This window comes from Eurypyga helias, unplaced genomic scaffold, assembly GCF_000690775.1.
Source record: "Eurypyga helias isolate BGI_N326 unplaced genomic scaffold, ASM69077v1 scaffold6546, whole genome shotgun sequence".
Taxonomy (NCBI): Eukaryota; Metazoa; Chordata; class Aves; order Eurypygiformes; family Eurypygidae; genus Eurypyga; species Eurypyga helias.
This window is the reverse complement of record NW_010254628.1, coordinates 4,201-17,240: the sequence shown is the minus strand read 5'-3', so window position 1 is coordinate 17,240 and position 13,040 is coordinate 4,201. Positions and strand designations below refer to the sequence as shown.

General features: G+C 39.2%; 1 long non-coding RNA gene across 1 annotated transcript; it reads right to left on the bottom strand.

Annotated features, from left to right (window-relative positions):
• Nucleotides 1-10,636: 10,636 nt before the first annotated feature.
• On the bottom strand, nucleotides 10,637-11,958 carry LOC104510723. The gene is made up of 3 exons (XR_727906.1): nucleotides 11,948-11,958; nucleotides 11,289-11,292; nucleotides 10,637-10,647 (listed from the first exon to the last, which is right to left on the bottom strand). It is a non-coding gene; the product is annotated as an uncharacterized LOC104510723 (long non-coding RNA).
• Nucleotides 11,959-13,040: the final 1,082 nt, after the last annotated feature.

Genomic DNA, 13,040 nt, shown 5'->3' with positions numbered 1-13,040 from the left:
GAATGCCCCAAATAAAAATGTAGTACATTAAATAATTCTTCAGGCCACGCAGTCTTGTTTCTTTTTTGCATAAACAGATTTATGGCAAACACTTTTATGCTGAACCCTCAGTGTAGGATGAAATTCCCTATCCCTAGTCACCACGACTGAAACATCCCACATGGTCCATGCCCTTTGTTTCTAGGGTGTTTGTGATGCCAAATGGACCTACAGTACTTATGTGCAAGTTGTTGGTAGGCAAGACCAGCATGAGCCATGCACATGTTCCCAGAGACCATCAGTAAGATACCCCCGGCTGGCTCTGCTCCCCTGGGTGGGACCAAGCGAGGCTGGCTGGGGATGTATGCATGCACCCTTCCAAGGGACCGCACGCTGTGTGTCGACTCAGATGCACAGGGGTGTGCAGGACAGCATTCCTGGCAGGCAGCTCTGTCCCTGATGTAGCACTCCGCTCAGCTTGGGAAAGGGCTGAGAGTAAACTGTCGGTGCTGCAGGTGTTTTAAGAATGTTGTATGGGTGACACTGTGTTGTCGGACTGGGGACATAATGGTGCAGGCTCTGCTGTGCGGGTTTTTGAGGCACGCCTGGCAGGCCAGGGCAGCTAGGTGAGCTTTCTGCAGTGTGCAATCTGCCAGGCTGCCTGGGGTGTGCGGCCTGGCTCATCCCAGGCTCACCCCAGCCATTCTGCCTGAAACGTTTTCATGACCACCACCAATTAAGCAGAGTTGCTGGGGTCAGGATATTTGTATCAACTTTGCAAATTTGGAGGGAGCAGGTCCCAACAGCCCTGCTGACAGGTACTGACAGCCCTTCCCATCCCAGTGCCAGGATGGAAAGAGAGAGCCATTTCTGCAGCATACCTCGCCTCTCCCTCAACATGCACCCCAAAGGATATCCCTCCTCACTCCTTCATGGCCAAGCCAAACTTCCTAAGAAAACACCACTGGCATGAATGTGCACAACAGGTTTTACAGCAGTCTGTTCTGTTCCGCCAGCAGACAGCCTTCATGATGAAAATGTGTATCATTATAAGGATACATTTCCGTGGAATCTGCATGTTATTAGACATGTATGTTGCTAATACAGAAAAAAAGCTTAATTTGATTATTCACTGACTGTATATATATATATAACTCAAGTCCCTGTGACAAAATGTTGTTTTCACTTGCTATTTAAAAAAATATCAGGCTTTGACCTTTCTCTTTTTAAGCATTCAGTTTTATTCTAAAAGACTGAAGCAAAGAGTCTAAACACGGGTTGTGCCCTTGCCTAGTATTTCTACTTCCTTTATTCTGCAAGAAGCTATCAATGCTGCAACCCCCGTATCAGTAGTGGCCTTTGTAGGAAGAAATCTATTTTCAAGGTACGGTTAAGGTTAATAGCCATGCTGCTTTTCTTTTTCAGAAGCTCATTTAGCAGCACTATTATGATGAGGATGATGATGATTGATTACTAACTTCTGCCTTTTTGCGCAAAAAAGCACCATTCCTGATTGGCTAACTATAAATGCTGTAATGGTCATTAACTTTGTTGCAGGAACCACTGCCAAAGTGATAAATAGATTTGGTTTACATTAGCTCCCTGCCTAAAAACATCATTTGACCTCATTAATATATCTAATCAAAACTGGAGTTGTGCTCCCTAAGAAGGAAGACTATCCTTTTTAGGATAAGAACTCTGAGGCTTTTTCCTGGTCTCCATAAATACAAAAGTTGAAATTTTGTTCCAGTGAGGTAAGGTCACAATCCTCTCCAACATACTTTGTACAAATGCTCAGACATTCAGGTTTTCTTTACTTCTTGTTCAGTCTGGAAGAAGTTAAAGCTGCTCCCAGGAGGCACTAAAAGCTGCCCATCGAAGCCCAGGGAAACTCCGTTTCCTGGAAAAGTGGTCAGTTTGCTGAAGGAAGCAAGAACACAACCTTTGTGTACACGTCTGGAATTTCATGTTAGTATGTTGAAATCTACATCAAAATTACATGGTTGATGTACAGATATAGTTTTTCAGGTCTGTGGAATGAAAAAGCTGCAGACCACATTTGACGTCTGAATCTGCATTTCCTACATACTACCTGCAGATTGTTTCTCATATCCTTCATCTTTATTTCTGTAAGGTGGAAGTATAATGCACTCCTCACTGTTGCTGTGCTTCTCACTTTGCCTGCCTAGAAGTGTTAGAAGTTATTAATTTAGCATGCTTGGAATATGTTTTCTCTTATGTTGTGCTTCAGCCTTTTGCTAATTAGCTTGAATAATTAATTTAGGCCCTATATTCAGCTAGGCCATGAGTGTGTGTTACAGTTGTAACCCAAAGTTGGTAAGTTTCAGTTTAGGGGATGATGTGGACCTGATAGAAGTCTGGAAAGGACTGTTTCATAAGCACACATATCATGCTGAAGAACAGCGTAATGTTCTTTTATGGTGTGGATTAATATAGACAGTTTGTCCCAATGCTTTCTTTGTCCTGTTAATCTTACTGGCTATCAGCAAGTGCAACTACTATCAGTTTGTCTCTTAAGACAGCAACTCTCCCTAAAAATCTCATCTAGTACTTTTATCTCTTTGTTTTTTAAAACCTGAAATAAAGTAGAGGTGAAGTATGACTCTGCAAGCTTTGGGACAGAGGAGGAACCATGGTAAAGAAGACTCTTTTCATCACCTTCTGTATTTTATCTGGTGATGGTTGCTTCTTCTAAAATTTAGCAATGGTGAGAATGGGAACCAGAAATCTGTTCTCCCCTGTCATTCTGGCCTAAAGTTTGAATTATTTACTACACAATGCCATGAGTTCAGCATGACTTAGAAGTGGTACCATACATTAGAGCTCCTGGCTTGATGAAGAAATTTAATCTAAGTCTCTCCATTTCTTGGAGGAGCACTCAGACTTTCAGATTAATATATAAAAGTGGCAAGCTGTTCTACCAGCACAGTATCAGAAGACCCAGCCCTGTTCCATTCCTACCCCCATTCCCCAAAAAGGCGTCATCTGCCCTTCAAAAGGGAACTTTCATTCCTGGGTGTTAAGTGGACAGATGAACCAGACCGCTGCTCTGAAAGACGTGCTAAGGGTTTCAGACGAAAACCCTCCGTTTTAAACCCCAGTATCTGGCTGGCTGCTGGACAGCCAGCCTGGGAGGCTTTTCATCGTTCTGAGCTCCCTTGACTCCCACCTTTGCTGAGTTTGACATCCACGTATGCAATACTGAATACAGGCTTCAACATTTCTCAAATTATGTCAGTCATTTTTCCTGGACATGATAGAAAGAAATAAATTCCCTCTCTCAGTACCTGAGTCCATCTTTGATTCTCTGCAGTAGGTGTCCGTTTTGACTTATGCTGCCCAAATGAAAACCAGATGCTTTCCAGGCACTTACATTCCTTACTGGATCTAATTGCACCAGCTCAGTTCACAGAAAGAGCATCCTTTTCCTCCACCTCCTTCTGTAGTGTCCTATTGACACTGAATGCACTCAGCACAGATTGATCCTACAGGTACGTCCAGGCCAGACTTTCTCCACTAAATGAAGCATCCCTGTAAGGGCATATTGAAAACTCAATGCTGAAATAGGAAATGGAACCTTACGCCAGCTCTGAAAATCAATTAGACATTCTTGTTTGAATTTGCTGCAGTAAATGGTATTCAGGGTCTGACTCAAAAGTTCTATCCTAGACCTGGATCTACAGTCCTCTGGTTGCCATCACACCATGCTCATTACTTTTTATCTTTCAATTTCTTAATGACAATTTGCCAATTGGCAGTCAGAGAAAAGCATTTTCCTTTAAAGAAGGAAAGCCAGGAGAGGATGACCTGTGACTTGCTTTCAGGATAACAAAGAATGTAACTGAAACTTGAGAGTGGTCAGTCTAACCCCATGACCAGGGTACACTTCTCTCCTGCGACTGGCATGTTTCCACTCCAGTAATATTTTGCTCCAGTATTTACAGTCAACCTTAGCAGCTGCTCTACATGGACACATTTTCTTATTGCTAATTAACAACCACTGCATCCCCTCATTGCTCAGAAGTGCATCCCACTTATTAAAATCATTTAATTAAACCTCATTCTTCTCATTGGATTAATTTCATTGCTACTGATCAAAGAGGCTGAAAAAATGATCAAATCTTGAAATTAAAAGTACACACCAGAGTTCTTGCTTCTCTCTCTATGTAAATACAATCAAACTTGAAGTGATTAACCCCAAGTTTGGCCAGAATAAAGAACTAAAAATTACAAAGGAATACCATAACTAAGCATAGGAAAATAATGATTTCTGGAATTAGAGTCGGTCTGCTGAAATCAATGGCCACAGTCCTGATGAGGTTTCTGTCCTAGATTTCCAATTCCTCTTGCAAATACTCTGACATTAACTAAGGAAGCAGATGTGTTCTCTCCTAATAAGAACTTTGCAATAGCTAATTGACAATTCTTTCAAACCTGTATCATCACGAATAATGAACAATTAATCCTCCGTCTCCTCAGAACTGACTTAGGCTCAGAACAGAAAGAGAGAGCAGCAAAAGAAAATGGGCTCTGTGAAGCATGAAGAAATAAAAATGAAAAGATCATAAAGAAAACAAACATTAAGGGTAGAAAAGCAATCAATAAAGTCCAAAGCTTGCACAGATTGTCTTGGAAAATAAGTAGTCTAAAGGAATTTAAATAAATATAAATGGAATTCACAGAAAGATTTATTTAAGAGTGAATTAATTCTTCAGCGCAATTTCCTTTTTTCTTCCCCTGCATGATTGTCTCTTAGGCTACTTCACTTTATGCATATGGTGCCACATGACAATAACAACACATTAATCTCTAAGTTATATATGTTCTTCCATAGTGATTATTCCAGCAAGCAAAAGGTTAATATATTTAAATGAATGCAAATGAGAAGGTGGTTTGTTACTGGCTGAAAGTGCCTTGAAACAGACTAATAGTGATACACAGATGCAACTTTGCATCTGCAGTCTAATTAAAACTAATCTAATTAAATATGGTGCATCTGTAAAGCAGCTTGAACGCTGCAGAGAACACACAGAATTCCTTTTATAGTTAGAAAGAGCTTCCAAGAGCCAGTGTGTCTGCCATTTCACTTTATTTGGAACCACTTTAATAGCAGGTGAGTAATCAGCAAATAAATTCTCTGTAGCTGCTTTAGAATTGTTCATTCACAGAAGCAGACGCAGTGATAATGTATCCACAGATACATTATCTGTGACAACAGCAATGGAGGCCACACTGACTGGGGGAGGTAATGTCCTTTCATTAGGCAAAACGATGCAGTTGGAAACAAGAAAAAAGCTTGAAGCCATAAGTCATCCTTGAGATTCACTTATTAAGGCAGAACTCAACCACAGTAAACCACTTTTGTAGATGCATTATGCTATTGACATAAGTTGTCTACAGGAAAATCTGGTGTTATCAAAACCTTGTCTTGTGGAAAGATTTATTTTAAAATATTCTTATTACAGAATCCATTTTTTTCCTGGCAAATAAACATTCCACAGACACTGTGTTCAGTATGAAAACTTAATGCTCTCAACTAAAATCCTGCCATAAGCGATTCTAGCACTGAGAACTAAAATGGCCATGAGGTAATAAAATAATGTGTATAACCCTCTACTCAGCATACATTCTACAGGCTGTGAGACCAATGCAAAAGAATGAATTCCCATGCTTTATCTTTTTTCTTTCCATCTCAAAAATTCAGGTGAGAACCTTCATGTTAGACGCCTGTCTTAAAATCCTTAAATCATCAATTCTCAGCTGAAAGAAGGTCAAAGGAGGGCAAATCTTGATGAAAAGTTCATCACAACATACTTCCATGAGCTATTAGAGTAGACAAAGATACTCTGCATATTCCCACCTTAGAGAAATTGTCTGAACTGCCTTGATTTTATTGCAGCCTAAAATAACTGTTCGTAGAAAGCCAAAGGTAGGAAGGTATGGTGTTTAGCAGGAGTCTGAATCCATGCAGGGTAAAGAGGCACTCCAGATCACACTGATTTTTTTCTTCCCTTTCTCAGGGCTTCATCAGATTGCTAAAATGTTAAATTTAGTAATATTCAGGTTGCTCAAATGTTGAATTCCAGTATATCCTTGACTATGTGGGACAGGCATGGTTCTATATTCCTGGGAAATTGTCCACGCCAGGCCACACTTTGTGTTAGAGCAAATTCATGGAAAGACAGCATGCAAGAACTATACTATAGATATGACATTCTTCTAGAAGGCCAGCGAATTGACTCTTCCTACCGTTTTGGATGAAATATACACTATATGAAAAACTGAAATAGGCTTGAGAGTAGAAGTCTGGAGACTTCTTTTTTCTTCATTAGTACCCTAACTATTTACTAGTTATTTACCCCACATAAGTCAGAAGCTAAGCCAGTTCTCACAGAGAACAATGTTCCTGAGGCCCTGGGTCTTCCAGGGAGGATTTCTGTATCAGCCTCAGTGAGAGGGATGAGTAATGCCTTCTCCATGTAGTCTAACTTATAGCCCATAGGCGCTCTCTCTCTCTGAGGTGAGATACGTGAGTTAAAACTTGTTTAGGCCGAGTAAGATGTAAACCATGTTCTTCCCCTTCTCATGATAGTGCCTTAGCAACTATCCTTATTACAAAATTAAATTAGTGGCAACACTATCAGCATTTCCCTTTCCTTCTTTAGCCCCACTGTAGTCCCACTAGTTCCAAGAATGAAAAAGAGGGCTAAATAAGACAGATAAATCCCATAGCAAAAATTGAGTCTGATCTTTGAAAAAATGTACATAGAGGGCTCTATTATCAAAAAGAATTCATAAATGATGAAAATTCTCAAAATTATCCCATTAAAGTAATTTTCGTTGTTGTGTGATGTTTCTAGACAAGTAAAGCTCCGATTTGAGTTCTTTCAGGTGTAAATGGGTCCATTAATTTCAGCAAAACTCTGCTGAACAATGTTTGTAGGATTCTATCTCGAGGTGAACTTACTAATACACAGGAAAAAAACCACTGGATATTTTTGACAGCATTCCTTTAACCTAGGAAAGGTAAGTACAGTGATTTATAGAAAAGGGATATTTCGTTAAGTCATAGCTAATTTTCAAATGAAATGTCAGTCTGAAATTGCTAATTGAAAGTCATTTTCATGATATTTTTCTATATGCTGGTGTGAAATTTACTCCACTGTAGAAGCTCGCAAAAGGCATCTTTCATAAATCAAAACCTATATTAAGGTGAGGTTTATGTGCTGCACAGACTGTCACAGGGGCCCATGCAGCACAATGAATATCCCCCTTCGTGAATATGTCTACTGATGGTTAACAGTACTGTGCATTAACCTAAAAAAGCCTTAGGGTAACAGAGACTTCAAAAAAATTCTTTCTCCTAAATATGTAACATGAAGAAAAGTTCAAAACGAAAAGCATTTAACCCTATATGAGGGAAATTCTATTCTGATCTAGATTTTCATGACATTGTTTTATCACAGCATCATGTATTCTCTAAGGAACAAAAAGGCTACTGTCAAATATGTTGTTATTTTTACATTATATTTTGATTTCAGTGCAATTTGGAGCTTTTAGAGTGTGGTCCAAACATGCGGCTGCGTATACACTGCATTAAGGATATTGCATTTACTTGTTTTACTCTTTATTATGTATTATTTAATTTCCTCATCAGTCATTACTTATTGATTGTGAATTTTTTTATTATCTTTACTATTACTCTTGTATTACTTTGATCACACTTTTCTCCTATGTTCGCTCAATATATAATACTCGTAAGACAAGCTGCTTTTATAATGTATGAAGGCCTTATTATGGCTCAGCCACCTGTGAATTGTCTTCAAAGCAGCACAGAGCTTTAAACTACCATAAATACAGATTGGCAATTTACATATGATAAAAAATAGATAAGATATAAAATACAGTAAGACAGAAATTATTTTTGAAAACCACATAGGGCATCTAACGCAAAGTTTCTAACTTGTAGACGTGAAAGTTGACTATACTGGTGAGCACAACATTTAATAAAATTTGACCTTAACACTGTGCTGCCTTCCCTATATTCTCAATAACCAAGGAATGCAGCAAAATAATACTGATTGCCCCAAATTATCTCAGAAATAAATCTGCAAATATTTGCCTCACTTTCTGATCAGTGATACTGACATATTACTATTCAGTGTAGCAAAATTAGGACTTATTTGGTGAAATCTCAAAAAGGGTTTCCAGAAACGAGTAGATAACTTCTGATTATTTTTGGTGGCACTTTGGGTGTTTCTAATCAAACTTGTCACAATCTGTGGATCTGCTAGTTGGTGCTGAGTCTGTCCTTGAGCTAAGGGAAATGAAGACCTCATCAATATTCCTTTTCAACGGAGCTGCAGAACCAAAGGTATGGTGACATACAGGAATAGTATAGTATATGAGAAGTGCAGTTGGCAGAGGTAAAAATGGGACAATAAATTTTGTTGTTATGGTGAAATGGAAATAATGAGGATAAAATTTTTGTCTCCATCACCTGCAATATGCAGTAAGCTTGGAAGGTAGTATTTTTGTGCTGTGACTAGTATTCAACCCACCTCAAATCATAAATAACTTATGTTGGCAGTGTTGTCCCAGAAGACTCTGCTAAAGTAAGTGAAGCTGGTTATATTTATTCAGGCACATCATGGTAGAGGTGACACTTGATGAAAGAAGAAAACCTTTCCTGGAGCAAAACTAAATGCCATTTACCTCACTGCTGATGGCTTAGAGAGCTAGTATCTCTGCAATATCTTCCACAGACTCCAGCACTAAAGAGTTAAAAGTACTGCCCCAAAACAAAGCCTATTACACAGCTCTCTATTCAAAGTACTTTAATTATGTCCAACATGTAGACTATATTTTGATAGCCCTGTTATCCCTTCATGAAAGCAGTTTCTGACAGGCATACTCCTTGCAAGTAGTTGGTACTTATTTAATTGGCCTCACATGCCTTCAAGTTGAGCCAGCTCATGCCAGGAAACAACCTTCTGGAAGCCAGCATTGTAACCAATTTTCCTTTGGCTTCTCTCTAAACTTGGCAATGCTGTCATTTATCCTGGCTGGTCTCAATTGTTGATCCTCATCTGAGGTCACACACAATTTTGCTGACTGCCATTGACATCCCAGGGTTATATGCAACACACTTCTCTCTTCTGACTCTCCTTCCAAAAATGTTTCTTGTCCAAATAGTAGCATAGTTAGCAGCAGTTAGAAAACACTAAGCAGGGATATAAGGTTTCCAGTTCATGGTTCAGTGCAGGAATATTCAACGTTCATGGGGTAAAGAACAACCACTGACAGGAGCCCTGTTAGTCTTGAGCAAAAAACCAGCTAGTTCTACCCTCCTGACTTCTGCCACCGTGACAGGAAAAAATTGTACATTTTACAGTACATTAGTCTTGAAGTTACTAAAAAATAAACATCAGTATTCAGTCTGCTTTGCTAAAATGTAAGCTGAATGCTTTTCACTCCTTAACAAGCTTTGTGTGAAGTAGAGGGAAAAGTAGAGAAATATTGTTTTATATTTATTTTATATTTCAGAAGTATCCTATGGCAGACAGGCAGCCTGGAAACAGAGCAGGGACTGGTACTGGCAGGGAGCCTTATGCCTCTCTCAGCCATATGTCAAAAAATTTTCAGAGGCTTTAAGTTTCCTCTTTGCTCCTGTAAGTGTATTCTCCATGAAAGTCTTAGCATGGCAAAATTTTTTTCCTTTCTTTTTTTTTTTTTCCGTAGAGGCAGAAAGTGTAAATGAGAGAAGGTGCTATGTGATGAGGGAACCAGGGAAAAGTAAGGAAAAGAGGCAGTAGACAAAAGATGGTGAGAAGAACTGGAGTTACAACTTACACACTGGTTATCATTTACTTTCAGATCACAGACGTGAACTCTAATGCTTACAAGCCATACATCTCGTCAACATACTCTGTAAGAGTAATTCTCACAACGCCAGACCTATTGACATGGAGATTGTGAAGACATACACTGTCATTAAGGCTCATCTGCCTGGTGGAAGCAAATGTTGCACCTTCTTGGAGAAGGAACCACTGCTCTATTTATTTATTTATTTATTTGCCATAGAAAAAGCAATTTCAAGCTTGCCTAGCATCAGGACAGGAATATAGATATTTCACAGCTTCTGATTCTTCATTCCCCAAATGTCAGTACAAACACAATACTGATGCAAAACCACTTCATTTTCCTTCCACCACAAAATATTGTGGGAAAGCAGGGACTGTGAGCATTGCTTTGCTGTATCAAGAATCCTCACTAAGTCTTCAGTCTCTTAATGGCTCCCAACCCTCATTCTGACAATGCTGAATGAGTAACACACTGCTGTAATTCAACATCCTCACAATTTGTGTACAGCCTACATTATGGAACTGGGCAGTAAGCACAGTTACCCACAACTATAAGCATGGACGTAATTTGTTTTAGTCCTATGTTGATGTAAGCATATTATAGCTTGTCTTTACCTCTTACAAAAACCAAAGCAAAATCAGCTATGACAGAGAGAAGCATTGTAGCACTTGTTATTCTATTAAAAGTCTTTGCATACCTGACTGATGCAATGTATGCTCCTAATTCCCCAAAACCAAGGGAAAGATTAAAGAAGCCTGTCCAAACAGAGAACTATCAGTAGCACTGCAGGCAATCCTATAATTTTGTCTGCAAGAACTGAAGTACTGCTGGGGTCCAGCCACTGAAAAAGTCTTGAATGCTGTGACAGTCTGATGCTGGCTTTCAGATGCTTCTCCATGCCGAAGCTGAAAGGAGGAAGGAATTAGTGCGGCATCACATCCGCTCCTTGCTTGTTGCCACAGCACTCCAATACGCCCACCAAACAGCTGAACAATTCTCTAAAGCTCATGGATGACCTAAACGCAGAAGAAAGCTAAGCAACATCATCTGCCAGTATCCTGGATCCCTCTCAGGCACAGAAAGCAGCACCACAGTAGCCTGCTTCCCCCTGCGACAGTAATGCTGGGGAACAGAGGTGGAGACAAGCCGATGTAAGGGCTGCTGCACTTTGGAGGAAGCATAAAACCAACGTCCTCAGCTTTTGTGGTGATGAAAGATCCCCTGGGATTTTCCCAAAAGGATTGTAATGCCTTACAGCCCCATCCAACTCTCATTAAACTAAATGGAAAGAACCTCAATCACTTGTGTGGAAATTGGATGTTTGCAGGGTTGGCCCAAATCCCAAGTGAGGTAATTACATTCTTCCAACAGTTTCCACTAGAATATTTCAGTCCCCCCCATCCCAAATGATCTCAAAGTAGCACTCTACTGATCATTTAAACTAAACAACTGCCCTAAATGCTGTTCTTTTTGACAACAATAATGAAAATGTGTGTTGTGATAATAAGCCATGTGACAAAAGAGGGTACAACTCTCAGCAAGCAGCCCACTAAAATGAAATGGAAGGTAAAAAAATCACACTGATATTTATGAAACTCTGAAAAGAAGTTTGCTACTACCACTATATGTGTGTGTGGTACATGCCTCTAACATTACATCACTTGTAGAGTGACAAACTTTTAAACCAACCATGGCTAAGTAAAAATTATTTACATTAAAATACGAATTAATGTAGCAGTTCATCAGGTAAATTGCAGCATGCATTAGAAATGTGTTTAGAGTCTTGATCCTCCAAACCACTTGCGTGTAACAGATTTAATTTGATGCAGTATTCAGAAGCTTAAAGGTTAGTACACATTTAAATACTTTACTGGATTAAACCTTTTGAAATACTGAAATCTGCTGTGTATCATTTCAGTACCTGAGCTCAGCCTGCATACCCAGGTTATACATTCATGGCAATATCAAGTAAGAATGTGCTTCTGTTGCCTTTCATGTTATTTAGAGGAGTGGTTTAGGTCAGTCAAGAAAAAGACTTGAAAACAGGAAAAAACTTGTTCACCAATTTGCACTCATCCTGTACTGCAGGGTTCAGCTAGTGTTGCTATGCCATCAGGGATCTGGTATCAGAAATTATTTTACCTAATGCAGACACAATTTAGGGGATTGGTTGATTGTTTATAAAGAGGGTATATTTTCTGTTCCTTTTCTATCAGGAATTACCGGGATAAATCTTCAGTTCAGCAGAATAAAGATGTTTCTTGTCATTATCATTATAAAATTATAGCTAGTTTTCTTATTCTAGGTGGCAGTGAGTAGTAGTAGCAATGTCGGACAGATTCATACACTTGCAGAATCAAAGCCCAGCTGTCAGTAGGTTCCTAACAGAAATGAGTTGTTGCAAATCAAGGATGTTGTACAGTTTAAACACTTCAGTTAATGCAATAACTGAACAGAAAGAAAGATTTTTGTGAATATTTTTCCTCTTCCATTTTGTCTCTTCCTATATACCTATATTTATACCAAGAAAATACTCAGTGTGCATGAGTATTTTTGTACCATAAAATCAGTGTAAAATAAACGCACTTTTTTTTCAGAATAGTCAAGTCAATTCTGACATGTTTTCATGCTATGTTATCATCATTAATGTTATACCCTGAGTTCAGGTAACATTAAGCTTTCTTGTTTGTCCACTGGTCCTCTCCACCCTCATACTATTTTCTGTCATCTTGGCCACCTCGCTGTCCTAGGACTGGAAACTCATCAATAAATATTTCATGAGTTTCGCAAGAGAGTTTAGAAATTGATATTCTGGAACAGTTTCTCATAAAGTGATTACCATCACAGAGTCGTAATCTAAAATGTTACGCTAGACTGAAACTTATGAATAGTTCACTTGCCTTATCTTCCTCTGTCCTCCTTGCCTTGCCCATGTTGCAACTAAATTTGCACCCTTGGCATACTACAAACAAATAACTGACTCTGGGGCTGAGCCCTGAAATTCTATATTCCATCTTAAGAGCACATGTTTGCTGAAAATGGGGTACTGAGGTCTTAGAAAACATGACAAAATAGCTGGCTTCAGAGGAGAAGTGAGGTTTGAAACCTGAAGAAGAAACAAGTCTGAATGTTGGGCTGGCAAGTACGCTGCTTGCGCCATTTTTTTCATATGAGTT